Source organism: Vollenhovia emeryi, unplaced genomic scaffold, assembly GCF_000949405.1.
Source record: "Vollenhovia emeryi isolate VEMERY1.0 unplaced genomic scaffold, V.emery_V1.0 DF939140.1, whole genome shotgun sequence".
Taxonomy (NCBI): domain Eukaryota; kingdom Metazoa; phylum Arthropoda; class Insecta; order Hymenoptera; family Formicidae; genus Vollenhovia; species Vollenhovia emeryi.
This window is the reverse complement of record NW_011967226.1, coordinates 21,426-48,900: the sequence shown is the minus strand read 5'-3', so window position 1 is coordinate 48,900 and position 27,475 is coordinate 21,426. Positions and strand designations below refer to the sequence as shown.

Genomic DNA, 27,475 nt, shown 5'->3' with positions numbered 1-27,475 from the left:
CCATATCGAATCAAACACCCTGTATATAAAAAGAAAATGATTTGCAGTCTTCCCTTGATATTAGGGTGGATAGGTATCAGCCTGTAGGGCAGGCAACCCTCCGAGCAACCCCGTATTAGACGCAAGTTCGCGCCCGTGTTGGAGGGGCAGAAGCTTTCTTTAGCTTACGCTTTTACTTAAAGGAGGTCAAGCACGACACGGCGACGTCGTAAGGTGACTTTGTAAGAAGGCCCGCCCGGAATGTATCAATTACCCGAGTTATTTTCACCGACGGCATCGCGACATCGCGTCGATTAAATAAATTAATTCATTATCCTGTTACAGTTGCCCCCCCCCCTTTCCCTCCATCCACACCGCGTTCTCTCACCTCATTTACGGTCGTCTCACGGCTATCCGGACCGTGTAAATTGGTCGGAACGAGTATGTCGCAACCGTTCGATTACCCTTTTTCGTAATTACAGTGATTAAAATGTTCGCGCAGGAATTTTTCCTCATGCGAAATCAGCCTTGCCAAATAATGTCCACACGGTGGAAACACCTCTACTCGTTCGAGACATCAAAGGCAGAGAAGTATTCGCGAATTTAACGGAAGAACGCGTGTTACGATGCTGTTTCAGATGTCAATCCGTCCGCCGTATGTACGATTACGGTTAAGATTTGCGCGCAGTCAAGATTAAATCCTATACAAACTTAATTTTATTAATGAAAAACCGATCTACAATAAAGGGCTGAGACTATTAAAAAATTTGCCAAGTATGTATACTTATATATCCATAAAGAATACAATATAAAAATACGGCAAAACAATCTTATTATTAATCTTATATCATGAATTGTTTTAATTAAAAAATTAAATGCCAGAATAGTGCAATGAAAAAAGCAGTTGCAACAGCGCGAATTGAAGAATTGTGTCTTCATGGGAAAACGACCTGGCCGATTGCTTTTCTTTATCGCGCCACTCTCTCGTAATCCGCGAGTCGAAAAAGAATAACCAGAAAAAGAGTCGCACGAGCAGTTAGCTTTACTTTTCTTGAAAGTAATCGCGGAAACTTGTATTCGTTAGTATATAAGAACACAGTATTTTCAAATCCATTATAATATCATTAGAATCAATTACACTACACAATAGATGCACGGGTAGATAATACTTCAGTGTTAATTAAAATTTCCCACGTGGAGTGAATTTGCAAATAAAGCAATTCCATATATTATATACAAAATGAATACGCAAAAGTGATAAGAGATATTGCGAGGGGGCAAAGTACCGTCTCTGCTGGTAGCGAAAGTAACAAACCGATTGCGTGTCGGCGCGAGAGAACCGAGCGGTTCGGTGGCGAACAATCGACGCTACTTTCTCAGTTGACATTTCTCAAAGCGAGGGAAAAAGCCACGTGTCGCGCGGAATCGGCTAGCACTTCCTCCCGCGTGCGGCCGATAGTCGTCGGCCTCTGCTGTCCTCCGCGGAGTGAATGGCGCGCGGCGCAGCCGTACCTCCCTCCTCGTCGCGGTGACCCGCTCGTGCCAGCGGAACGCTCGCTCGCGCTACTCGCTCATTCCCACGGCCCCGATATCGCTGCATTAATGCGAGCCGGCGCACGCGCGCGCACGCACGCGATCTCCCTCGTGCGCGCGCGTGTCAAGCCGGATCCAAATCGAGCGAGCGAGCGAGCGAACGCGAACGAATACGAATCAACGGCTCGCATCAACGAGCGCGGGCAGAATTATTACTCGAGCAAATTGCTCGTTCGTGTTTGTTCGCGCTCGTTTGCTCTGGTTCCGGCCACACGTGCACCGGCCACTGGGCAATCGCACATGCGGAACGCGCTCTCTCGCCCGGGTTTCCAACAAATTACTCTCCTCGCGATACGTACGTATTATCGGGTTATCTAAAAGTTTGACTGTTAAGAAATAATACGAAAGCACAACTCTCAAGCCTTTATTTATAACTAATGAGAATTCCTCAATGTCGCCAACGATAATTACAACGTCAGTGCTTTCCTGACCATATCTGGCATTTTTAAGTACAGAAAATTTATCGCGAAAAAATATTACCTGAGCCAGGGTTTGAACCTGGACCTCCCTACACTCTAGGTGCAGGCGTCTCACCAATTTGACCACCGGGGCATATGATAATATTTGTCGCAATAACAGTATAAAGTTTTATTTGTAACACGAATCAATCGTATCGGTATTTAGAATGAAGCTTTGTATACAAAAGGTTATATTTTTCACCTCGCAATTAACTCTGTCTTTACCTGATATCTCCTCGTCTGGTCTTCTTCGGTCCTCTCGTTCTCTCAGATTCGATGCACTGACACAATTCATTGTTCACTGGCAAAGACACGATCGCACACCAATTAGTCAAAACACAATCGTCGCACTGCACTCCAGACTCGCGCGACTTTGCACTTTATTCTACCGTAACGAGGCGAGAAAAGTACGATTGCACGAAGTTATGATACGCTGCTTCGTGCTGCTTTTCAGAAATGACAATGAGCGGCTTACATTTTTATAAATACAAAATTTTAAGATGTAAAGTAAATCTTCAAAGAGACAATTACCGCGTCAACGTCACGTAACCATAATTTCCACTCTCTGCGGCTTTAATTCAAACAGAGCACACGAAACAATGCTTCGATAACCAGCCGTCGCTACGATACTACGTTTATGAGTCGATCACCGGAACTAGTTCGCGTGGGTTAATAATTGCTAGCTGTTTGTAGCAAACAGTCGCAATTTCCTCCCAACACTTGTCACGATCCCGTTTCGAATAATAAAACGACGATACACGACACTGCCTGGCGGCTCTAGTCTCGATTGTGCAAACGTAAGAGGATTGCACGAAAATAGCTGTATACGTCACCGGCTGTTGAATTCCAACCAGTTTAGTGTATCACCCCGAAAATATTCAAATATCTTAAAGAAATTGTCAATAAGCAACCGAGGATATCACACGGTCTTTCTTGAATCAAATCGTACCTCGATCCGACACATTGTTCCTCTCTCCGTTCGAAAATACAGCGAGCAAACTATTTTGAAAAATGCGAGGCGTGAAACGCGAAACGCATTCAAGTCTGAGCACCGTCAAATAACACGATTGTAACCCGTGAATATCGCAGGGCAGCAATGCCGATTCCTATTCCCCGCCGATTTGTATTTCGTGTGTATAAATTACTGGAGATATATCGGTTACGTGAAACAGTCGTTGCCTCGATATGTTGAGTCTCTCGTCGCGAAGCCAATCATCCATACTGAATTAGGACTGTGAAATATTTATAGGAAATAACCGTACTTCTCTCTTGTCGCGTTCGCGTTTCGATAGATAAGTAATGCGACGATACGCGGAGCGGATCGCGACACTACCTGCCGGCTCGAGTCTCGGCGCTCGAATGGGAAGGACGGTGACCTTGCGTAAACACAATGCGCCGTACGCCGCAATAACAAACCCCCGAGGCCGCGCGCCAACGGAATTATTGTCGTTTCGAAATATTCAACGTGTAATTAAAACGAAATCACACCGAACGTCTATAGCGCGAGCGGAAGCTACGAAGGCCTAAAACACGTACTCGTTGATGGCGGTTCTTAATTTATCTCAGAAGCAGCAGTGCCGCAGCCGCCTGGGATGGTCCGCAGAAAGAACTTTCATCACCCGGCAAGATTTTTCGTCGGTAAAAATTCGACATACCCCTCAGCCGCCCTTCCCAGGTCTATGAATGTTTCCTCGCTATTATAAAAAAAAGGGTGGTTCTTAATTTAAACGTTCATAGACGGCTCACCAAAGTTAAAGAATTTAACAGCGTTATAGCATTACGTAATTAATATATCGCGTAATCGATGAAATAAAATTTTAACACCTCGGGAACCGAACTGATCAACCTCTTGTAACTTTTGTTAAATTTTAGTACCGGAGCACACGGTTTATAACTTTGCCAAGTTTCTTTATCTTTCGTTTTACGGAGTTCATCAGTTTCTAATTTCAAGTAATCAACATTTCTGCACTTATTGTCCTGTTATATTATCAACATCTTCGCCAATAATTGTCAATGATAAGACACATTTCCTGAAAATTATGTCACAAAATAGTTTTAACTTGCGAGGAAATTAAATCGAGGCAAAACCGATGAAATTCGATCCGCGATTGAGGATACGCTACAATTATACATTTCGACCTAATCGATAAATAGACGATATATCACGACTAAAGGATCTGGAAATAATTAATGAAATAGATCTAACGTCCATGCACGAATTGGCGCGTTCGCTCTAAATCTGTCAATAATTACGCAAAGGACGAGAACACACGCCAGTTTCAGTTGCCAAGAGATCCCGCTGCCGGCGAGCGAAACGGCAGCGGCGAAAAAGAGCGCCTCTTTCGCGACTGGACGAGGAGGCCAGGAAAGGGAGCAGGAATGAAATTGGCTCGTGACTAATGCCGTTCGTCATGGATGATCGCGGAGCGTGCTTGCGCCATTCCCGTGCCAATCCCGCGACGCCATTCACGGGAAGAGAAAAGGAAGACTCGAATTGTCCCCTCGGCGCGTACGCGACCTCTTCGAGCCGAACGAGCACGTCGCAAGACCTCTTTAGAGCGGCGAAAGCAATTGAAATAGAAGACTGTTGCATAACGGTGCATCAATAATAGCGCGATCGATCAATGACGCACGATTTGCGAAGCGCGAATAATTAAATATCGAGGAAGCCGTTGTTACACAATTCGGTGACCTAGTGTCAAGTGACGATTATGAAACGGATATGATCTCAGTGTGTGCTGAAATATTCAAAGTCATAAGAAACGAATATACTTTATCGATAATTATAAAGTAATTAAATTACTAAAAGTTATTAATATTATTTTCAATGCGGATAAGCGAGACAGATATTAATTCGGCGTCATTAATTCAACATTTCTGTTAAAAGATGGTGTTTCTTATCCTTTTTTCTAAGCTGGAATAAAAATATATTTTATCTACATCATTAATTAATACATCATTACGTAATTAATTCAACATTTCTGTTAAAAAATTGATGTTTCTTATCCTCTTTTCAAAGCTGGACTAAAAATATTTTTTATTTAACAACGTCTCGCTGTGCGGATTAAAACTTAAAAGCGAAGACGTCGTTAACTTACCGCGACCTGCTTCACTTATGCTTAATTAGCCTGTATTTAATTTAAACATAGATTTTTTACGCTTTTTGATATCCCCGCCGGCTTTTTGTGAAATGGTTGACGAACGTAAATGAAAGATCTTCTGTGACAGCAAAGTAATCGTGCTGAATGCCTGTCTCCAATAATCCGAGATAGAAAGGGAGATAAGAGAATCTCATTCCTGATTACTTATCGTTAGCGCGAATTAGCATACGTCAAAAACACATTAATAGGATTACCTTATGCGAGAGTGAAGAAACCGGTAACATATTCGTGGATTCTGACGATTTCTCAATCACTAATCTGGAATATATGCGATACACAATCGTTCTGCATTTGACGATCGTACACATCAACAATTATGTGGTTCGACATTGATATTATGCGAAATAGCGATTAAAATGTCAAAGAGAGAGATATAGCTATTTAGAAATCTTAGCTTGATTTACAAGGACACATACGAAATAGAAGAGTTACGAAAAAAAAATTGAAAGAAGACAGTATTTCTGCAATATAAAATAAACTCAAAAAGAAGAGAGAGTTCTCAAGAAAGTTATTTTTAAAAGAGATGGTAATTATATATTTTCCAAACAATTTGAAGAAGCGGTAATCAGAAATCGTTTCCCAATTTTCAGGCAATTTCTAGCTCTGCAAATTGCCGAGAAGGACCAGCGGTTCGCATATCCGCTCGTCGACGTGATTAAGGGCTAATAGGAAGCCTATATCTCAAGGTTACCACTCGATATATCATTTTCGCGCAGTATCGGCGCAACGCGATGCAGCGCGATAGATAAAGGCGAGCAGTGCGAGACGGCGATTAGCCACGTTCCAATACGAAACAGAAACGATAGCAACCACGCGTCGGACGTTCTCTTGCGCACGTTCGGTCATAAATTTATGTGCTTTCTTGCCGGCTCTACGATCTACACCGGAATTCAAGACCTACCTGCGAAAGCAATGACGTTCGTGACATACGAACCCGCGTAATTAAAACCACGTGACGAGCGCTAATGACTAATCTATTTATCAATGACGTCAAACGCAAGGAAATCTGTCGAAATTTCTTTAACGTGCTTTGTTCTCGTGCAAGCGGGAGCCGAACTTGAAGAAAAATGTAAAAACAAAACGGATCGAAATCTTTCGAGTCCATTTTCAAACAGTAAAGAGTTGATTAAAGAACTAATTAATATAATGCCGGGTATAACATACGTGCTTCTCTTAATTTTCATAAAGATCGGATTTTGCAAACAGGCTCGAACGCGCGAGATGATACGTTACGTAAAGGCTTCACGCGTCGGGCAATATTTACGCATACGCGTGCCTTCACCATAGCGCGCGCGCGGTTAGATGCAAATCAGACTCGCGCCATCCTGTTGATCGCCGTCTCGAACGCATTAATTAACGCGCTTGTTCCGAGGAACCTAGACGAGCTCGCGGACGGACTTGATTATCACCTTACATCCTCTCAACGTTCAAGCGGATTACCGGATGCCAAAGATTTCAATACTGCGAACGTATAATCATATGCCTCGCGTTTTGCCGCGATTAAATACTTCTATCGGGCCTGCGCGATTCTATCAGAAAATCGTATTAATATTCAATTCCCTCTGCAATTCACTTAAAACGTTGCAGCAGACTTCATAACGAATGATTCACCGCATTGATTCGTCGCATTAATATGCATTTATATCAACGGGATATCAGATATGATATCTCTCACTGATATCCTTAATATTTTTATGCAGAACAGCTAATTAAAACAGTATATTTATAAACGCCATTAATTTTTCCAGCAATTTTACAAACAAGTGGATTTATGCTTGTGTTTATCCACCTCTCGGCAAACTGCTCCTCCGCGAAAATCCATAAAAAAAAAAAAAGAACGGCCCTGTTTCATTTTCAATTACCGAGGAATATCGACCCGATCACGCAATTTCGATTGGGCAGCGCGCTCGTGTGTGCCGCACGTACACGCGCGCGCTTACGATGCTCATTAATACACTGTGTGAAAAATCGCGGCTTTCGGGGGATAACTACTTATGACACTCGACGGCGATGTGTCATTAAATATGGAGACGGATTAATGCCGGTCGATTTAAAACGTGATTGCAGTTTGAATTGAACACCACCTGGACGTTGTTTAAGGCAATATGCGATTTTGAAAAATCGAGGTTAATCGCGCGCGTTTAATAATTTACATCTCCGCGTGCATCAAAAATCGTATGCATCTCGAACGGACATCTTTTAATTCGCAATTACAATCGATTGAGTCGATACCATCTACTGCTGCGTCCTTAATCCATAAATATGAAAGTTGCCTGGTATTAATCATGCGTCTCGGGCCGATCGCGCCGCGAGGATCATTTGTCGAATTCGTCTCGTACGCCGTCGGACATTAGAACGATGTTATAAAACCGTAGACGCTATATAATTAATGTACATACAACACGTGTACGTAAGACTGATATAAATGAACTCGACGGCTACAACGCTTCATAATATACAGGGTGTACTATAAAACCACCGGAGATCCTTTTAATCGCCGATTCTTTAGAAAACTTCGAGACAAAAATTCTAATACAAAAATGTCAAGGCTATAATAGCTTTTAAATAATGTAAAGATACGATACTAATACAACGCGTAAAGAAGCGAGAAAATGTATAGCTACTGGTGTTATTAAAATTTATGCGATAAGCATAATTCATACAAAGGACGACATTCATAGCAACACTTTTATCACTTGTCGTGTCGCCGTGCCTGAGCGCGCGAAATCTCAGGCCTATCATTTGTGAAATATACACCCTAAGAAAGGATTTCTGTCACCGAGACAAGAAATATTCTTGACGCATTTATATTTCTCACAACTTCATTTAGTGTAAGAATAAGACAGTATCGAAATAAAATCAATAATTCTTATTCTCCTCTGTCGAATTAAAAAAGATTGACTTACTATATTGAGGCAAAAGTAACTTATATAAATGTAAGTTTATTTATATTCTTGCGTTTAGAATCAATTTTCCTCCCTTCATCTTACAACGCACGAAGTTGGCATCACGATATTCAAGAAAAGACGATACACACTATCATTTTATTCTAGATTTTAGAATTTTTTATTTAAGATTAAAATGTTCCTTTCTCTATAATAAATATGACTGGCGCTATATCGATCCTATTTTATGATAGATTGAACTGTAATAGCATTGGATCCGGAAATTTTTTCTGTGGGTGTAATCGCTTATTATTTAAAAACTATTACAGCCTCGACATTTTTATATTAGAACTTTCGTCTTAAAATTTGCTAAAGCATTTATGATTAACAGGATACGCGGTGGTTTTAGTACACCGTGTATATGAAATCGAAGATAGAATCTACATAAGGCTTAGATTCCATAATTAATCACGCGCTTCTTATGAAGATATTACTGAAATATGAAAAAGAACAAAGCAAATAAATTTAGGTATTACTTTTCGCTTACGAAATCCTTTTTATGTGTTGAGCTTATGATTGACATCGCAAACAATCGCACGTTGCTCCGTTTTATGCTCGCGACTGTCAAGCCACTGCAAAGTTGGCACCTTATTTTAAACAATCGAGGGTTTTATTAACAGTTCCGCCTGCACTCCCGAAATAGTTCCTGACAGAGTTTCGAAATAGCTGCGTTGATTTGGATAGAGTGACATTGAAAGATATGAGGTGTTAACTTTCCGTCACACTTCAAGTTGCGAAAAAAAGTTATTTCAACTACAGACTTTTATAGAATTCTACAGTTCCCGATGAAATTTAATCTCTTTGTTAACAATTTTAAATAATTACTTAATCTGATCGCTGGCTAAACTTTCAATTTTAAAACATGAGACCGTATAACCTTCACAGTAGCGGTAGTCAAAGACCTTGGTCTCGGATTTTTGAAAATAGCAGATGGTGCACCTGCCGACTAGTGCTAGAAGAAACGAACATTTTATGCTCCCATTGCAATCTTTATTCCATGCAAAGCCCGACGCACGGTACAGGGTGGCTGTTACGCAGCATCGAGTCAACTATAAAACTTCGAGCCACTCGAATGCAGCAAACCGCCGTAATAAAACCCTTTGGCAAAAATAATGATACCTTGTCTCTCATACCGCTCCTCCTTTCTTTCGATACTGCAACCGAGTGTACGGCCAACGAGATGAAAAAGTTATTACGTTTCCGAAAAAAAAATCATTTATGCCATTCGATTTGCTTATGCAAATTGGATATAGCAAAATATGCGATATGACAGGGGCGAAGATATTTTAAGATCGTCTCTCAATCAAAAGATTCCAGTTTGGATATTCCTACGAATCGACTTGGAGCATTTCGCACAATATTTATAATCCTAATATGTCCAGCGAATTAAAAGCGGGAGAAGCAGGTTTGCTTAACGTACGCCTGCCTGCCACGTGGATGACACGTGGACGAGACGTAGAATAAATTGATATATACCCGTACACGTAAAGTGCAATGAGAATAGAGCAAAATCTGAGAAGATAAGCAAAATAAGAGATAACTATTAAAAAACACAAACGGAATATAATACGCCTTATCCATCGTATTTAATTGTTCTTATTGTAAGATTCTTCAGTATTTTCCGTAATGCGTGGTAAATTAATACGTAACACACATCTTAAGTATTCGGTCTCGTATGTTTCATTAACTTATCTCGAGATTCACTTTAACGCTGTCCTGTTTTGGAAATAACCTTCACGATTGAACGACTCAACTCACACGACTCTCTCGCGCGCACCCGAACCGACGCATTCCAGGGAGACGAATTAGGAAAGATCGCATGAGCGGATAGCTGCGCTCGCTTTCATTAAGAAGACGAAGCGACACGCGTCCGTCCAGCGGGGGGGGGGGGGAGGGGAACTCAATAAAAATCGATCAAGCCGTTCCTCGGTTAAGGGAAAGAAGGCGGTGAATAGGGATGAAGTGAGGCGGGACGGTGGCACAGAAAGATCGTACATACGTTCTTCCTATAATCTGACACTTTAACGAGCGTGGCGGCGGGAAAGACGGTGGCTGCTCTAGGCGCGTCGCCGCCACGTGGATAGCTCGCGCCCGACGGACGAAACTTTCTCGGTCCGCGGCCTGGCTCCCGGGCAACACGGCTTCTCCTTCTCGGGGGCCCCCGGGTTTCTCGTGGGAACTTGAGACAGATGCGTCGCGCGTGAGAATCTCGGGCAGATGCGGACTTACGCACCTTCTCTCTCGAGTGCGCCACGCACTGCCTCGTATTTATAAGACGTACACGTACCGCGCGTAGAGTATAGGTAGAGATAGCTGTATACGTGTAGGACATGCCGACGAGGTATTATACGCCCGACCATAACCCGCTTACGGCCCTCGTCTCCTCTCCTCCGTCCCGCCTTCTCCGCGCGACGACATTCTCTCCTTCTCCCTTTGACACGCGCGCGATCGGCCCGCGAGTCCCGCTTCTCTTTCTATTTAGCTCTCGGTGCGTCGTGATTGTAATAGAGGTGCCGCATCGGATCGCCGCGCCGGTCGTGTGCACGGAACGTGTGCGGAACGTGGCTCTCCTCCGGTCTTCTTCTTCTCGCGCTGCCCTTTTTTTGCCCCGCCGCTCTTTCTTCCACGCGGTTCTAGGGGGACGCGGTCGGTAGGGATCGACGATAGAGATACATTAGGCAAATTATATACTCGTGCAATCGTAAAATTGCAATTGAGAAATTTCGTGCAAATCGGATAGAAATCGCGAGGATCGAGATTTTTTTGTCCAACTACGTGCTCGCCTCGAAGAAATCTTACTTGTGAAAGATAACAATTTTTTAATTAACCTTTGAAATACTTAAAATTCTGACCAGGTAAATTGTACTCTGTAATGTGTGATAAATTAGAAACGAAACTGGACCGAGTTATTTATAAAGCAATTCCGTTACAACGCTGAAAGTTTAATTCCCTTTTATACGCTTATATCCCACGTCGCACGGAAGATCCCAGCTATCTGCTTTCCGTCGATAAAATACACTTTCGATCGGCGCACCTCGCTGCCGGTCGAAAGTTAATATAATACCGCTGGTTAGAGAGCGCATATAAAGTACAAAGTAATTTATCATGGTGAGTCTCCGTCGTTCGTTAAAGACCGACTGTGTTCCTCAATGTACGGAACCCCGATTCTTATCGTCTGCGTACACCTGAGGCGACGCCGTCCGTCAATAAATTCGGCGGCACCTCGCACACAAGGTTACGAGTCTCTCACGTCGCCTCGCATAAATCCGCGTGACTCCGTAAACGGATTCATGGAAAATGTAACGGTATTTTTCACCGTCGACTAAAGTCCCCGAGCCGTTCCCTACGTAGCGACGGATTAAGATCCTCCGACACTCTTACGCGTAACAATCTAATTTACATTAACATCAACAACTGGGCGAGAACACGACACTTGAAAAATACGTTTTTCGAAGAACCTTCCGTATTGCGTAATACACGTCTAGGACAAAGTAATTAAACGTTTCGGAAACAATTTGAATTTATGCACAGTGGAGAGCCTGATAATAATTCGAGGGTGGTTTGATAAGAGTAACTTGGTTCGTATACTAATAGAGAGCGACAGCGACATTCGTATATGTGGTCATAAAGTTTCCTTCTTAAGGATGAACATTCTATGGTCATAAGTGCGTTAAACTTCGAGGGGACTATGTCGAATTTTTATAGATCTGCGAACGAACGTATCTGCATGATTTTTGAAACGTAAATTCGAAGCGCCGCAGTGATTGAGTACCCACGAATTAAAATACGATTTATTATGCCACTCCCGTGTGATTCAGCTCTGTCGGACTTCCACCTATCCCGATGGTTGAAGGAATTCTTTACCGTGAGAAAAGATTTTTAGGATTTTTGATTTTTTTCTCATCACTTGACAAATCGGAGTCTCGTAATAAACGGCACAGGTAGCTCAAGTGCGCCGATATAAGGAATATTATATTCAAAGATGCGAATAATTATATAAAAAGAGAAGCGTTTTCCATTCCGAGAACTTTTCGAATGGCCCTCGTCGAATTTAAACGTTTTAAATCTATTTCTCTATATTATACAACTTGCTGCATTGTGCGCAAGTAATACAAAGTATGACGAAACTACTTGAGATACGAGAATAGCAATCTGTATCTTGTTACGAAACGATGTCTAAATTAATTCATTAATTACACACTGCAACAATTGGTCACTGACGACTTCAATAAGACGACTGCTAGGCTTATCGTATTATCCGGCGCTGCGCCCGAGGAATCTGATGAAATTCACGACACTGTAAGACGCAAATGTAGCCCGAAGTGGGCGATGATTTATAACGTCAATGTAATTACCGCCGAGCGTTCGTGGCGATACTTTCTTGGCAACAAATAACTCGTGTGCGGCAAAGGTCCCCGCAGCTACGCTCGTCTTACTTACGCGAAGAACATAATTACTCGGGATCCTCGCGGAAATCGATCCCATCGCTCATTGAGATCTTGCGAGGAGAAACTGATGGCACGCACGATCGAGTTTTACGAGCGCCGCCACGTGACCCGCTTTCGTACACAAAATAGTTTTGGCGTTATTTCACGCCGAGAATACTCGACACGTATCACTGTGCTCCTTGTCCGCAGCGTGCGACGAGACTGGATATCAGAGTAATATTTACGGCCGAGATGTACAATAAAATTTTCGGACCACCGTCCAACACGTGAATCATTAGACATTTGTGAAAACGTTAGCTTTGACAGGAAAATAAATTTAAATAAATTTTCTTGCAAAATGTAAAATGTGATTAAAACTCGAACGCATGATTTCAATTATAAAAGTGTCTCGCAAACGAAGATTGTCTTCGCCCGATGGAAAAATACGAACTGTTCCTAACTTTCCCTTTTTTTTACATCGCTGTAACAAACGGTAGTTCTTATTTCTTTCTCGAGGTGTTGGTCGTGCCCCGCGAAACATCGGTCAAACGTCGAGATATGACGCACGATCCGGCGAAGTCGCTCGGTACGTACGAAATGAAATCGCGCGGCCCGCGGCTACGAAAAATTCGCGCGCTCACTTCCGCGCGCGCGGCCGACAATGTGTAACGGCCGCAATTTGTAATCAAGATTTATATACGAGCGAGCGGAACTTCCGGCCCGACTCCTGTACCTTTTGCGCGCGGCAGCAACCCGGAGGCGAGCCGAGTTGCCACTCGATCCCGAAAGTAAGCGGGGCTAATGTTACGCCCGCTATAAGTCAGGTGCTGCATGCGCGGAGTAGCCAGCTTTGAAGGTGGCAGAAGCTCCCCCCACCTCCCGGAGAAAAAAGTCATCCCGGAGAACGCGCGCGGCCAGCATCCGCAGTGGAGATGCGATGAATGGACACCGGATAACCCTTTCTCGCTCGATCTCCTCGTGCCTGGACGAGCCGCGTGTATCGCGCGTAAAAAGCATACCGTGCCTAACGACCGCACTTCCATGGCTTTGATTTTCGGTAATCGTACGAGGGAGGTGAAAGTTTCTCCCTCTCTCTTTCTCTTCGTGTTCTACACAGAGAAAACCATTTCTTTGGATCTAATAAATTTTGTTGTAGCCAAACAAATTTGATATTTGGAATTTAAAATAACATATATCTTCGTCTGCAACAAAATATTTGAAACAAGAGGTACATTCTCTTTGATCTAAATAATATTGTTTTATTCAAACAACATTATCGTTTGATAGAAAGTATGTGAAAAAATGTATACGCATCTTTTTCCCTCTACATTATATTTGAATTTTCCCTTCACTAGAAGAAGAAAGATAAACACTGAAAATAGTACACCATGTTGAGCTATAAAGAATAGACCATTAGATGATTAGACTGCGTCTGCTGATGCAGTCGCTTATACTATATGTCTGGCCGTCGTGATTTTACTTCGAGTTCAGCGGCCATCTAGAGGCAGCACCGAACTTTATAGGCGCCTGGCCAAATAATATAATTATTTAATTGAAAGATATTACTTGAAATAATAATGTCTTTTCCATGAAATAATAGAGATTGTTTGAGTGAAACAACACAATTTTTATTCAAACAAATAATGTTTCGTACAAGCATATGTTGTTTCAATGAAACAAATTTCAATCATATAAGTAGGAATACCGAATCCAAAGAAACCTTTTTCTCTGTGTGGTTCTTCGTGGAATTTCGATTCTTTTTGTCGAGTTTTTAAATAATTTTCTTATTGAAGAATTGAATTATCTTTCTCGGTCAAAGTCGTGTTAGCAATAGACTTGTAAATTGTAACTTTAAAGTTCTTCCGAATTTTTCCCCTGTTGCAGTCGAGAAAAAAATAATACGAAAGGTTACAGCGTTATAGAAGGAAAAAGTATCTCCGATGTAGCGCCACGTGTTCAACTATTGCTCCACATTCCGCGGCTTTCTGCGGAATATCGCTGATGATCTAGAAATATCTCGCGGAAACGGTTTTTGCTCTAGACAAGAGAGTCTCGAAGAGTAAACTCCGGATTTCAATTCCCCCTTTTCATCCGCCTGTCTTTTCGATATCGCGCCTTCGATTCTCGAGACGGAAGAAAAACGGGAGAATAGCCAAGAAAGTATATTCCTGAACCCATGGTAAAAAAAAACCCCCTTTGCTTCTTGACGTGTGTTTTGGCAACATGTTCGGCAACATGTAATTTCCCGGACGCACAATCTTGACGCCTGCGAAATATTTTACAAAGAGCGAGGTGAAGTGGCAAAGGAGAGGCTCTGTCGAAACCAGTAAAAAGAATTCCCGTTAACACGTGTACTCGCGTATTCGCGTCTACGTTTAACGTTATTTTTGCAACAATTGAATAACGCATGATTACCGCAAATTGCGAGGCAGCCGGCCCTGCTCGGCAGTAAAAAAGGCGCTTTTTTTGCGATATTCAGGCTCGTCCTTTGCGTTCGCGAAAACATGCCGTAAGTAATTGGTGCGTAAGCAACTTTAGCGATTTACTTGTCATTCTGATTGAAAGAGAATGTGTATTTGATTATATGGATCAATTTTTGACAATATAATTACGTAACTGAACATGAATCCAGCAAGGAAAATACCGCCTTCATCTCTATTAATTACAACGATAATGCAATATTGGCACCAACTCAATATTGCTTCATCCAAATTTCTCATTTTCACCGCACCAGTTTCGTAATCTCGTATCTCTCGGCTGTTACAGTAACAAGAGGCTTGCACGTGTATATGCGTTTTGTATATATACACTAGAAATGACACAACGCGCGCTTCGCGCGCGCAATTTGTAGTCGAGCATTGCGTATTTAAAAAAATTTGTATATATGCAAAGAAGTAATTGTATGCGCAACGTCACTTTAAAATAAAAGGTAATTTATCACTCACTGATACGATTCGCAATAGCAGCATTGTACATCGTCAACTGTATATGTTAGGTAAACTGTAAAAATACAAATATGTATATGATTATTATAAAATAATTATAAAATCGAAATTATTGTATTAAATATACTTTATATTTTTTAAATAAGTATTTATTAAAATATAATTATATAGAATACTGAAAGTCTTCCTTTTAAATATAAACTCACAAAATTGTATACGTATGGTTTCGCCTCTAACACTTATTCGGATCCTCGTTCAACTTATTTGAATAAATAAAATAAAAACACAAAACAGATGCTTCATTTCGCACAAGTAACAGATAACGTAAAAATGTAAGACACTTACCTCACCATTTCTCCGCCGTTGCCCGATGCCATCTAGGCCGGCTCCTCCTCTCAGATTTCCTTGTTGCACTTACACAACACTCACTCGCGAAAATCATCGCTCGGGCGAAATTTCGGACACTCCCGTACGCGATGTGAAATACTGTGAAACGCACGAAATATATTATTAGCAAATATCGCGTGACTTTCTGTTATACAAATTACTCAAACTAACGACTTGCATTTTCGATTCAGAGGAATAGGATAATGGATAAAACACTTTTGAATTGGCGATATAAAATACAACGCGAGCAACGGAAGCATAATCTGCGGTAAAGAGCGAATTACAGCGCGAACGCCGAAGTCCGTACAAATTTCTCTCTTTTCCCGAAAATGGAACAGATTACACGAAATCGACAGATAATTAAAAGCGCGGTGCGTAAACGAGATGTAACCGCGACAAAGTATCACGGTTTACAATCATATTTTAGATGAGTTAGTCTCGTGAAATATCTACGTGTACGTTGATAAAGAGCCGTCGCCTCGACATGCAATTCGTTTCTTATTACAAGTTGGAGAAACTTAATAATTAATCGAGGAACGTTACTTGTTACTGATAAAGGTGTGCAAATCAATAGTGTTTTATCCCTGCATTCAGCGCGATCGAGTCTCGGAAACCGATAACGGAAAAGTAATACGACGCACAGACCGACTCTCGCTGCTGCCTGCCGGCTCGACGTTCGGCGAGCGAATGATATACGCGGCGACCTTCCGGTACACAATGGCACGCAAAAACATCGTACGTTACCGCGCCGATAGAAAAACAACAACGAACGTTGAGAATTCGGTCTTTTTTTGTTCCGTGACTGTTACTACGTTTTGTGTATCATTCTGCGGACTTATTGGTACCGATTAAATAAACGATTAATTCTGTTCAATCGAGAAAATGTATCGGAACAAAAATCATTGTTACTTAAAATCTAACTACTAAGATTAGAGATTTTACCTCAACAGTTGGTGTACACAAGTGTGTATTTTTTAAATTGCAAATCTTCATTTACCATGAATCGAAAAGGGAAGCGAAGCATACCGCGCTTCGAGAAAACGAATCGGCATCGCGAAAAAGAGGCCTCAACTGTTCGACATTCGCGCTGGTAACATCTCCTTTTTAGAAAGGGATAATCGAGAGAGTATACCACACACGCACACGCTTGATCTTGAATTGTTTCAAAGCGCCCTCCCGCCGTCCCGATTATCTTGGCACCGGCTTCGTGCGTTCTCGTTACTCTAAATTAGAGGTTCTCATATCCATTCTATCGCGGAATCTTACACTAACGAAATTTTGAGCCACAATTCACGCAGACTCTAGAACAATGCTACGATACAATTGTCAGAAGATCGCGTCAATAATTACAACTTATTTTTCTTGCTCCGAGTTTACACTGTGTATGATTTAAAGGGTCATTCCACTTTAACGGCCCAAAACTATGCTTATCTTTAATAATTTTTTTCACAGTAAATACACCATGCAATGAAATAAATCATTTTGGAATTTATTAGGATACCTACTCTTAAAAAACCTCAATTAAGGATTTTTATTTAAAAATAAAAATGGTGCCAGTTTGAAAAAAGTTTTGAAAAGTAACTTTTAAAACTTTTTTTTCAAACTGGCACCGATTTGTTATTTTTAAATACAAATTCTTAATTGAGGTTGAGGACATAGCGCCACATACAGATAAAAAATCTTTTTGATTGTTTGTTTCAGGTAAGGTCTGAATGATAAAAGTCATCAACGCAGCGGACTTGCGTCTTTTTTGACACGCCATTCGAATGGTGTAGAAAACGCTTAATTAAAAAATAGTTTAAATTATGACAAACTTTTTTGTGTTATTTAAGAGTACCCTAATAAATCCCAAAAAGATTTATTTCATTGTATGCTGTATTTACTGTGAAAAAAAATTGTTAAAGATAAGCATAGTTTTTGGGCCGTTAAAGTGGAATGGACCCCTTAAGGGTAGGCACATGTTTGCATTTCTACTTTAAGAGCTATGTTTGCGACAATAAAGCACAGCTCCGGGAGAACGCCTCTACTCTAAATATACGCAAACATTGGCATAACTTCAGACACCGCGTTTTCTTGTACTAGTCGTTTTAACCGGTCCAAATATAACGCTACCAAGAGCGCACCTAGGGGTACTTAACCCTTTTTCTCATTGTACTCAGAAATTTTCCCTCACGGACTTTTAACTTACTGTCAATATTGGAAATTAAACACATACAATAAATTAATTATACAAAAACAATCTGGCTTTTCAGATTATAATCGGCTCTCTTTTTTTCTCAAAAATAATATTTTAACGAAATCATTAAAATTAGCAATTGATAATGACAATTGAAACGCTACTGACATGTGCCGAGACGTTTAGCAACGCTGTCAATATGCAAATATTAATAACTAACGGTAAAATAAACGCGATCCTGTTTTTTCTTCAACGCGCCGGTAAAGCTACAGGAATATTGCGCTCGCAATTTCAGCCAATTAAGTGAAGACTCTCGCGCAACGACATGGGCCCTCGCATTCACGCGACGGACACGCGGCCGGCGCGAGCTATTGGGGGGGCAGAATGGACGCCGGTGACGTCGTCCTCTTAACGCAGCCACGTGTTGAAAAAGAAATCTCCGTGCGCGGGTCGGAATGTCGTGCGTGCAAAGAGCAGCCGGAGGTTTGAGGAGGAAGAGAGGGCCGCGGGGGAGGAGAGGCCTGTGTAACTCGTGCAGCCCACGAGCGGGCCCCCGATGCACATGCTCGATATTCCCATGGATTCGCCGCCTTATGGCGGCCGTGGACAGCGTAGGTCCGGTCGTCTTCCCACCCCTGCCTCGTCTTTCCACCCTTCGCGCCGCCGACCGTCTTCCTTCCACCAGCATTCGGGCTCTCTTTCCAAACACCACAAGGATTCCCCCATCCTCCCCTGCGCGGACCACGAGCGCGGCGTGTGTATAGGCACGCACATGTCCCGAATTCCCACAGTCTTCTCGCTCGTAAAAAAGAGAGGGAGAGAGAGAGAGAGAGAGGCGCAGACATCGCCCTGTCACCTTGGCGGGAGAGATCCCGGGAAAGGACGAAGGAGGTGCGCGCGTTCCTGTGCCTCCGCAATGTGCGTACGCACACGCACGCGCGTGTGCGGGGAATCGAGAACGATCGTCGCCACGTGCACTCACGTGCGCGCCCTTTTGCCGCGCTTTCTCGGGGCCCCGGCCTTTCAAAACTGCCCGCGCGATGGATCGACGGATAGGTGCTCTTTTTTTTTTTGTGTATGCGTTCGCGACACACGCGTGAACGATTTAGGCATTCCGTCAGGCCTCGCCGAAATGTGGCGGAATTAATCGGCCTGCCCTCGGAATGTTAACAAGAAATTTAGATCGATCGCCCGGGCGGAGGAGAGAGTTTTGGCGCGATAAATCCTGACGGCGTCGTATCGCCATTTGCGGTAACAACCAATTATGGATACGCAAGTGTAATAATCGTTATAAATTCCTCCTCAGCTTTTTAAAGAGGCCGCGCTTTCAAACGAGACTACCATATATTCGTGGACTTGAGATATTACCTTTTTCTCTTCTCGTGTCTATCGGCTTGTTCTTTGAGAGACTGCTCTAAAATTCCATTGTTTTATATGTTAATTGTTAATTCATTTTTTAATATTAATACAATCAACTTTCGCAAGACATTCTTAATCTACACCTTTATTAAAATATAAAGACTTCCTTAAATGCACTCTCTAAAAGTCAATCGGTGGATTTTCACTACTTTACAGTTATAAGTACACCACTGGGATTTTCAGTAGTATATACTGATAACTGGAAATTAGTGACTGTTCACTGTTTTCAGCGATAATCCACTGATTGACTTTTAAAGAGTATGAAATTAATAAAGATGTATGCAGAGTGACAAAATTTATGATACTTCCGACGATTAGCGAACGATTTGTGACTCGTAAATTGTAATGTAATAACATATCATTATTCAGAAAAAAAATTGAATATTATTATTTCAAATTTCTGTCCGATTGCCCGGAGGGGCGAACGTTGGCTGCGCTTATCACCCCGCTCACGTACTGACAGCTTAATCACGGAAGTTACTTGCCACATCGTTACGAAACTGATAACGCCTACGAAATTACATTAAAATAACGTCCGCATCGTATTATGCGATAAATCGCGAAACTTTACGCCGGCGAGACGTATAAATATTTATGAACGACGATAAGATACCTTCATCTTGCGCAAAGCGTGTACTTACTCTTCGAGCTTCTAGTATCTCGATAACTCTGGAGCAACATTGCAAAGCACTGCAATTTTGAAAACTTAAAACGCCAAAAATAAAAATTTAATTACATCATTGCTCCCGGTATCAACAAAATAATAAGCAATTCGTCTCGCTTCATAAATTTCTGATTATATCCGTGTAACTGCGGAAGGTGCAGTTTCTGCGAAATTAATCGCCTTGTTGAAGCAATTAATACTACCCGATCGGAGCACGCGTATCGTGCAACACTGCGACGATAATCTCAGATCAGAATAGCGAATTCCGTCGCGGAAAACAGTATAAGTTAAGACTCGATCAGGTAGCTACACGGTCTATCTAACGCATCTCTCGTGTAGCTATCAAGACGGAGCAGCGCACATTGATTACAGAAATATTGCTGATCGTGCTAATAAATTGGCATCAAAGTTGATCAACGCAATCTCAGCTACACAAAACATTAAGAACTTAAGTCGATGGAGAGTCTTCTTAAAGTGCAAGAAAATCATATTGCAACAGGTGTACAGATTATTACGGCTCGATGTAAATCTCTTTTCGCAATAATTACACCAAATATTATGCACGTATAAAAATTATTGATAACATCTTCTGTAGCTAAATAAATTTATCCCCTCGAAGTATCCATTTTGTCCGACGTACACGATGATATCACTTGTACATCCAGCTGCGCCTACAAGACGCGTCGGTGCATGTGTGTGTGTGTGTAAAACGATTAGATACGAGCGTGAGTGTGCATCATTCAGTCGACACTGACGATGCCGGGGTCTCTTCCGCAATCAGCGTCTGTCTCGCTCCTTGACCGTGTCATTTCTCTTAATCGTCCGCCACTCCTTGCTCTACGCTCCCACTCTGCGAGAGAACGGAACAAACGGAGGACAGAGAGCGAAAACGCGGGAGTGACGGTCGAGAGGAAGAGGTAAACGAGGTGGAGCGGGACAGACGATAAAGTAAATGAGACCCAATCTTAGCCACCCACTTAATTCCCGGCTCTCGAGCGAGGGCCCGCACGTGTGTACGTACGACGCGTGTGAACGCGCGGCGAGTACGCACGCGTGCGCGACGCGCACCTTACGCGTCGGGCGCCGATATTTCCGTCCGCACGTGTCGTTCAAGAACGCGTCTATAATCGCGCCATTTTTTATCACGTCACTTTTTTTACAACTCGGATGCTGTATTACGCACCTCGCTGACTATTTATAATGTGTTATTCTCGATAAATTACGGTTGCGCGTGTTTCATTCCCTCCCCCCCCCCCCTCCTTTAACCGCAAGGTACAATCGCGAGAGATACATGTTAAATCGCGACGTAGGATCAAAGTATATGCGTATCGATGAGTTTTTACATTTCTAATTATCCAAGCTAATATGAATAACTGTGACGCACATTATTTCATCTCGAGAAACAAATTACACTCGGGGTGATAACGATAAATGTGACGGGACACAGAGAGAAAGAGACCTCGCGTTAAAAGATGTTTAAATTACACGTGGACGTTGCGTACCTCGATTAATGTCTTACGTAATGAAAACTCATTATGCTGACACATTTACAGGCTACAACAATATTAATCGCATCTACAATTTTAATAAGACCGCGTAAGAATAATCCACAATCGATAGCGATCGCGATACATTCCGAGGTGGTGACTGGACGTCGACACCCCCGATGCCAAGACGCGAGAGCAGGGCAGGAAGGGGAGGGGGGGGGCGGCAGAATGCGGGGCATATTCGTGAGGGCCGAGTAATACGGCAGATGAGAGGAAGGCTGCAGGAGTCCGTGGGAAACATCCTCGGTTCCTTCCTTAGGAAGGCGTGCGGGGAATCCTTAGTGGTCGTGTGCACGTACACGCGAGCGCCGTGGAGGACTTTCAGGGCAGGCCATCTGCCCGAGTCTCTCACGATTCCGGGCCAGCTGCCGATATCTTCGCATAAGCGTGCATCGTGAAAGGGCCCCGGGCGCTAAATGCGCGCCTCGCACACACTTATTTGCGACTAGGTGTGTAAAACTGCGATCGCTCTACAATCGCCCGCGGCGATCTCGCTCGGCGCGCTGATTTTTCGCGCCGAGCCCTACGATCTCCCTTCGTAGGGATCACCCTATCTCGCTCCCCCGGGGAGTTGACTTTTCGAGGGTTCGTCTTGAGGGATTTCTTCTTGGGTATCGCCCGTGCCGACTACACGTGGCAGGAATAACGAGGCTGACCAGTTAATCCTGAAGAGCGCGGATAAACCTACAGCCTTATAATTTTATAATTCCGCGGGACTCGTGTGAAATGGAAAAATTATCAAATTTACACCAAATATTCTCGAATTGGCTCTACTTGGAACGCAGGAAAATTATAACATTATTGTGAAAGTAGATATATTGATTGTAACGCGAGTATCCTTTTACAGATATCACCAAATACCTGTAGCGGCAATAAGTGACGGGTAATAATTTGATTAACTCCGGGATACAATTGCACAGGTGCGTTTGTTTAAAGCTCACTTGATTCTCCATGTTATCCCGTAAAATGCTGCGTTAAATGCTGCTCACCGAGCACGCGTAGTTAACAACTCCGAGAAATTGCCGTTAATAAATCAATGTGGCAGAGATACGCGACTTCACGCACGCACTGTACGTGGACACATATACATATGAAAGGTCGTCCCCCTGCTTTTCGTCCCATCGCCACCCTAAATTGCTCTAACGAACCTTCACATAATGCATCGTGTCCGGTAGAAAGAGAGCCTGAAATAAGTCAGAAGAGCAGGCAACTACCTGTTGCTCGCACCGCGGTGACGTGTACGAAACACGTCACCCCGGCAAGACTTCCTCTCATCAAGAACCACCTGCATTTTTAACCCTTTCCGACGGGAAAGAATCCACTGGAGAAAGAATAGCCAACCGTAAATATCCGACGATTCATTTCTCTCTTAGCGCATTGAGTAATTTTATGATCGACTGCAGCCCGCGTCAAACGACTTTGCCACGATAAATTTTTATGCGCCGATCGCTACGTTGTGTATTTTACAGTATTGTAAATTCGCCGAATGTTGCCGAGATATCGAGTGCCCCGCGCGGAGTCTAAATCCTTTTATTATTCCGAAAAAGAATGCCGTGTGCCTCGCAGTGTTTTTTTTTCGGAATAATGAAATCGAACGTTGTGTATTTTACAGTATTGTAAATCCGCTGTAAGTGTTACCGAGATACCGAGGGTCGCGCGGAGTCTAAATCCTTTTATTATTCCGAAAAAGAATGCCGTGTGCCTCGCAATCTTTTTCGGAATAATGAAATCGCAATAACTACTAGATAACAACCTCGGATATTCTAACGACTGTCCTTCTATACCGTTAATGCCGAGATACGCGCGCGACGCACGGCAACTCGCACGCGCGTTTCCAGAAAACCGGAGCACCTGCGTGCATCCCCCGAAATTCCAGGGGACTTGTTCGCACAAACGACCTCGGACAAGAATGCAAATGTACGCGACCAACGATTCAACGTGGTCATCCCCTTTGGCGCGCGAGCGAATTCTCGCCACAAAAGGGGTGGGTATTTTTCACGACGAGGGGAAGAAGAGGACAAGTCGAAGGAAAAGGGACACCCTTGCAGTAAACGGGGTCAAGTTTGAGAAACGCGGAAACGGTAGTACCATTCAACGGCCGCTCGTGCTTTGCACGCTTCGGCAGAAAGGGAAAGAAGAGAGAGAAAGACTTCCTGAAAGGAGGACGGTTCTAATTTTTTTCTATGGGCCCCTTTGACATCCACCCTCTTCGTGGTGCGCATAGGGGTGAATTCTTCCGACGTGCGTTTCAATGCGTCCAAGAGTGTGGGAACGGAGCCCGCTCGAGAAGCGGATCTGAGAAACACCCGTACGGGGTCCTGTTACGTTTACATAGGGAAGGCTCGTGCTAAGATGCCACATCAACGTCTAATAAGGGAAAACGCCGAGAAGATCGCCAGGGGCAGTCGGGCGTACACGTACAGTAGCATCGGTGCGTTAATTGCGACATTAATATGAAATCTCGTTTAAATATTAATATTTTACTGACCATAAGGAACGTCTACGTATTGCGTAATATTCGAATATCACACCTCTCCTCACAACACACGCGCACACAAGTGTGCATGAAAATAACGTATATTATTCCTACAATCGTAAGCGTGACTCTAATGACTTGAGATAACGTAAGTTAAACTTGGACAAAAATATTCATCGCGAATCCTATATATCGCGGTGATAATTGCAGACGGAAGGAAGCGACGGATGACGAGAGCATGAAAGCCTTTTCCGACTCGTTAATCAGTCCGAAAACAGTAATGCGGGGAGGCAGGCGAGGCAAGGCGGAGGCGGCATCAAAGAGGCGCACTCGCCACGTAAGAGCGCCCAGAAAGCATCCTAATTAGGCAATGAAAGAACGCTTTGTGGCTTACGAAAGGGAGTTGGTGTCTAAAAGACGCCGATAACACGTGCGTCAAATCTTGAAGAGGAATGCGACGGCGATGACGACAACGACGACGACGGCGACGGCCGGATCCGCCCGTGGCGCGGTTCACACGGGAGACAAATGCAGAATCGTGAATGGCGCTTTGTGGTGAGCGTCTTACGGAATACTATCGCCACCCGCGGTATGCCGCCATATGGAGCACGTCGAGAGCGACAAAAATAAGCGGCCATTAATAACGCCAGAACCCCCCTTCGAATTCCAGGGAATTTGTGATTTTACATACGCGCTGGATTTATCATTGACAGGCTGTATTATCGCGCGCGTCGTCCTTAATCACGCCCTGATTGTGAGAAAAATGTCCGATTAAATATATAATCGGACAATCAAATTACATAATAACAAACGGATAATTAAATTGTATATCCGATGAAGAATATGATCGGCGTTTCGATCACATTTCGTCGGGGGTATCCATAATTTAATCGGAAAACGTAGTCGGAAAAATTAAGCATCGAAAACACTATTTAATAGATTTATCCGATGAAAATTTTTCTCAGTGCACAAGACAGTGCCAAAGACAGCGGCTTTGAAAATTATCGTCATACGTACGCAAGTTGAATTTATTCGATGCCTGTGCCTGGTGAATTTCTCCCCATTCCTGTCCCTGCAATTAGGGTAATTTTATAAATAAAAAATGTACGTCGTTAAAAGTTTACTAGTTAAGTCGAAATGTTACCGCAGGTTTTAATAGCTTCTACGACCTTGCGTAATTTAGCCCCGCAGAAAATAACTTATTATCCAGGTACCGAACCTGCCAACCGGTTGTTTCGCAAGGGCAAGAAGCTATCAACGTGAATCTATATCGATCACAGGCCGCATTGTCGATACGTTAAAAAGTACGACACGACGGGCGTTGCGGCGAGCAACGTAAGTACACTTCGGTTATCGGCGGCGTAGATTAAGTCATCTCAATTTAGGAATACGCTAACCCTTTTTAAGATTACAACGCTGTGTAATCGACGCGACGGGGAAAAATTGAATTAGCCGGAATAACCGGCCTCGCGGGACGAGTTCTCGATCCGGATCCCGTAGAAATAAACATCGTGACGTGCGCGAAACAATTAATTGCCATCTGATACGCCGCGACAACTTTTATCCGGAACACATACTTAATTCCCTACAACAACTACGCGCGCGCGCGACGCAACGCGAATTGCATGAAAAGAAAACACGACCCGGCCTTGATAAGTAATTGCGAATATCTCGGCTACTACGAGAAGTAAATTAGACTTCGAACGGAAATGAATGTTCTCCACGACAGGCTGCTTCGTTATACAGTTCGACTCGCGTATTAATTCACTTCCGACGTCGTGTGCGCAATTTCTTTTCACGACGTACCGTTCAATTCAGATATGTACGTAAATACTCGACGAGACTACGGAAGAAGGTGGGAAAACTATCCACAGCCCGAGCAAAAATTATGTATCTCAATATTTCTTCGTGTTAATTAATAAATTTCCTTCTCCACTTTCTTCAACAATGATCAACAAGATCTTGAACGTTTAGAATACAACGGAGATGTATCCTTGTAAAGGTAATTTCAATGTAAAATTTAATATCGTGACGTTGCGAGATCGGCTTATGAGTACTTGCTTTGCGACAGTCACTGCGAAAAAACAAAAAAGTTTTTCGATCAAAGTCGAGGATACGAGGGTACAATCGCGTACTACAAAGTACGTCCCTTCGCAAAATTCTTTGCATAAGTTAAAAGCTGCCCGCGGATAAATGATTGCACGGCGGGCAAAAAGTGGAAGATATGCGGGTACCGATCCGATTTCGCAATGTCGTCTCGCGTGGTCTCAGACCGTCAGTAAGCACGATCCGCCGTCGATCGACACGGCAATGATACATTAATGACTGACGGAGCGGCGGTTCCATTCAATTATCGACGCTTTAATAGCCGGGTCCCTCTTACCGTTTTAACGACGCTGCTTGCCTCGCGTGCCTTCTCGAAGGGATTTTCTTCCGCGACGTGGTCTTTCGTGATGTCGAATTAAGTGTGTCTCGACGCGACGCATCTCGTCCTTCGCTCGCGCAAGAAAAACCCGTTAAATTGCCGAAAATTATACCGTTTCAGTCGAAAACATCCGTCGATCGGTTTTTACATTAAATAAAATAATAAGGCGGGTTGTGTGTCGCGACGTTGACACATCCTGGGAAATGAATTCGCTTAAAAACCTATCAATATAAAACGCTGATCACAATCATTTTCTCCTGGTATGTAAAAAGTATCGTACGTTGTCCACATGTTGCTGCCGACGGGACGAAGCTTCTAATAGATCCTTGGGAATTGCCTTAATCGAGATAAACCGTGAAAGAGTTGAGAAAAGAAGCTGTGACGTGACAGATTTTCATCGCAGCCATCGTGGCTAATCTACGAAATTCCTATAATCCAAGGGGACGTAGGAGGATTCAGTGAAGACAGATGGGTTCATCGCGTGTTCTTTCTCGAACGTGTTACCTCGGTATTCCTTTAAAAACTCCTTGTGTTTCATTAGAAACCGAGTGAGAGTAACCGAGATATTTAACAGAGAATTGCATTCGTGTGATTCAGCAAAGGCTTGATTTAAAGTGTGTCCAACAACGCGATCAATTAATGCAATTCGGCGAAATGTTGCGGTATTGCGGTATCGCGACGCACTTGACCCAAAATTAAATTTAAAGAGGTCCAATTGAACCTGGACTGACGACTGCACGCCGTTTATTACGATCCGCCTATTGATGACACATATCGGCGCACACGTGGTAGTTACGGTGACGTTTCTCGAAATGACATCGTGTCAGGGAAGAGGCTTGGTCAATAAGATAAATTGAAATTCTTTCACCGCGG

At 43.1% G+C, this 27,475-nt stretch overlaps 1 protein-coding gene across 2 annotated transcripts in view; it reads right to left on the bottom strand.

The window, feature by feature from the left end:
- Positions 1-25,216, bottom strand: part of LOC105567090 (tubulin polyglutamylase TTLL4-like) — a 140,050-nt gene extending 114,834 nt beyond the window's left edge. The window contains exon 1 of one of the 2 annotated variants that reach the window (XM_012021645.1): positions 25,195-25,216. The gene's annotated coding sequence lies outside the window, so the exon portion shown is untranslated. Of the gene's footprint in view, positions 1-2,255; positions 3,322-25,194 lie in introns of those variants that run through there. The other variant, XM_012021644.1, reaches the window with a different exon arrangement.
- Positions 25,217-27,475: the final 2,259 nt, after the last annotated feature.